This window comes from Protopterus annectens, chromosome 4.part0 (genome assembly GCF_019279795.1).
Source record: "Protopterus annectens isolate FY-2018-M chromosome 4.part0, PAN1.0, whole genome shotgun sequence".
In the NCBI taxonomy this organism is placed as follows: Eukaryota; Metazoa; Chordata; order Ceratodontiformes; family Protopteridae; genus Protopterus; species Protopterus annectens.
In genome coordinates this window covers 379,772,842-379,775,989 of record NC_056733.1, presented here as the reverse complement: position 1 = coordinate 379,775,989, position 3,148 = coordinate 379,772,842, and the positions used below count along the sequence as shown (strand labels likewise).

Genomic DNA, 3,148 nt, shown 5'->3' with positions numbered 1-3,148 from the left:
TTAGCTCTCTCAAAAGTCTAAATTCAGCATTAGTTAAATTGTCAACATGTACATCATGACTATTATGTCCCAACAAACCCCTAAAGTTGAACTCACACATCTTTTCAAACATAATCAAAGGCATAGCCAAAACAGGATTGAAAATACTGCTACTTTGCAAAACATTGCCCAAATGAACATTGCCAGAACCTTTGAACAAAAATTGAAAGTTCAACTTTCTTAGATAAAGTTTTAAGTCAATAAGCAAGGTTTAAATTTTAGTGTGTACGGTCGGTACAAACAAACGTTCGCCCCTTGCTCAATAAACCTGAGGTTTCCATCGAATACATAATAAGTAAAATTATATACTTTAAAATCTCCACTTGAATTTACTAGAATATTAAGGAATGCTTCAATGGTGCCTGTGGTGTAAACAATATCTGAAATGTCCAAAGACTCTGTGATTATTGGCGAAAGGAATTCCTCCTCGTGTAGCCTCCCCTGGACCTTCCTTGATTCCAGGGTCTCTGAAATGGGTCTGCAGATGATAATCTCCTTCTGCATTACAGAACCAGTTCTGGTTCCAGTTTCTGAGCCTTTCAGACCTCCTGGGTTGAACTGGATCTAAAGGGATTGCAGGTTCATCTTGTATTTCATCATATGCAACCTCCATCTAAGGATTTCCCTCATTCTCACCCCTAGACTCATGGCTCCGTGCTCCAGGCCCTCCTATTGGCTGGGGATATGCTTTCCCCTCCTGGTACTCACGTCAATCACAATTCAACTTTTTATATTTCCTTTTCTAAATATCTGTAACTATGGAATCAGTTCTAGTAAAATGTCAGTATATTCTTGATGTTGAATCAAAATAGTACATCATTTTTGATTTTTGCATCCAAAGATTCCACTTCTCTCATTAAACTGTCAGTGTTCAACTGGTTATGTTTTCTCAGGATTTTAAGCATTTCTACCCCCTGTTTATTGAACAATTCAATTAATTAGAGGTGCAATGGAGACCCTGCCACCAATCCATTGGGGTACTTCCAAAGATAGAGTCCCTCAGAGTGAATAAATTCTGTTAATAAAACATTTCCACCTGTAGTTTTCAACACTGTAAGAGGACTTTTTCTAGAGAATTCAAATAATCACTATAAGACCCAGTCTCAGTACTTACACATTGCAGGTTAATGGTAGAACGTAACCAATGATTTAAATTAATGTTTTGATTAATGTTTTCCCCCACCTCAGCTCCTGAAGAACTGGAACCAATGAAGGGTGAAAGGAGAGGGTTCTTCAAACACACAGGTGTGTGTTGAATGTCCAAATGAGGTGGTGTACTTACACCAGTTCCAGTGAAACACTCCATGAGTTGTTACACCAACAAGGTAAATTGCCCCACATTCTTGTGAAGCTCTTCTAAACTAGGACCAGTCCTGTTACCACCACTGCCTTGACTCTCCACCAAAGACATAGTGGCAACCTGAGACAAACCAATAACCAACAAGGTAAAAACAAGTCTTGTACTGCAGAGAATCCACCAACAGCAAAGATAACAAATGGTCCTCTTTATTCACACCAGATGTTGTATGGCTGTAACAAAAACTTCCTCAGAATCATCAAATAAATCACACACTCACATTTACATAACCCTCTCAACAGATCATGTCTAAAATACACACCCATTTAAAGGGATGTAATTCTAAACAGAAATTATATTATATCCTGGCCTTCATATTCATCTTTCAGACCACACACCGACTCCCTGCATGGAAAGGGTACAGACAGGGTGCCATCCCAGTGGAGGACACTACTCCCTCCCCTCCAGCTGTAAAGGTCACTCCTGGGGGTGCACACTGGTGTCCTCTCTACTTGATGGCAGTCGCAGGTACCTGGTGTCTGTTCAAAGACCTGGAAGGTCAATGTTTCAGCTGTGCACCAGCCACCACGGAACCCCCTGCTGTCCTGCGGTGTGGGGCCAGTAACCCCGGTCCAGGTGCCCAAGATGATGGCTGTGAAACCTCACATGGTTATCTCCCTGTGCAATGCCATGTGGGCAGTGGTGCCCTCAGCAACTGAGAAGAGAACAGTATGACTCTGAGTGGTGGATCACTAGGCTCGTTTGTCGATGAAGAACACAGCTAGCTGCAAGAATTAATGTGAATTGCAGGACACAGTGATCATTGACACTTCAAACGCACTTTGCAGCCCCGGGTTATCCTGGGGCTATGCCTGTCTGATGGTTGTCATGCCTGCCGTCGCCCCGGAGGTTTCCCACCCCCCCTTAAGGGTGTGACCAGGGAGTGGAGAGAGCTCATCATGAGCACCCCACCACCCAGGGGGAGAAGCAGATAGAGGAAAGAAGTTCCCACTGCCCTGAGCCAGGAAGTCCATCTGCAGAGGGCAGAGGCACGTGTCCACCCCACCCCTGGAGGCTGTTGGTGGTACCACCACTCATCTGCCCTCCTGGGTTTTAGCCCAACATCTGCCTGCCTAGTTCCCATGCATCGGGGCCACAGCGGCCCTCCTACACCACCCACAGTCCAGCAGCAGGGGAGCGGGTGCATGGGCCAGTGGAGGTGTGGCACATCCATCCATTCCCTGCAGCCCCCGCCATCACCCCCCCATCCATGACCACACTCAGAATGCGACCTCAGATCAGACATGAGGACGCACCAAATCTAATCATATTTCTAAGTAGAGGAGAAGAAACTAACCAAAATTCCCTCAGTAATGGCGAGTGAAGAGGGAAAAGCCCAATGCCAAATCCCCATCCTGGCGATGAGTGCAGAGAAATGTGGCATATGGAACTCCGTCTCCCCGGTGCTGCCCAGGGGAGGGCAAGTTCTTGTGATTGAGGCTCAGCCTATGGATGGTGTAAAGCCAGTGGCAGCCCATGGCACATTGGGATCAGGTCTTCCAGAAGTCGAGTTGTTTATGAATGCAGCCCAAAGCAAGTGGAAAATTCCATCTAAGGATAAACACTGGCACGAGACTGATAGTGAACAAGTACCATAAGGGAAAGTTGAAAATACCTTTAAAGACAGAGTTCAAGCAGGTGTGAAACCATTCAGAGGTAAAAGGGTGGGGTCCGCACGGTCCACCTGGAGGACTGGACAGAGTCATAAAATATTAGGATTTGCAAACAGAAATGAGAGCAATATGGAAGAAA

At 45.3% G+C, this 3,148-nt stretch overlaps 1 non-coding gene across 1 annotated transcript; it reads left to right on the top strand.

The window, feature by feature from the left end:
• The first annotated feature begins 2,069 nt into the window (after nt 1-2,069).
• On the top strand, nt 2,070-2,222 carry LOC122800643. The gene has a single exon (XR_006364636.1). It is a non-coding gene; the product is annotated as a 5.8S ribosomal RNA (ribosomal RNA).
• Nucleotides 2,223-3,148: the final 926 nt, after the last annotated feature.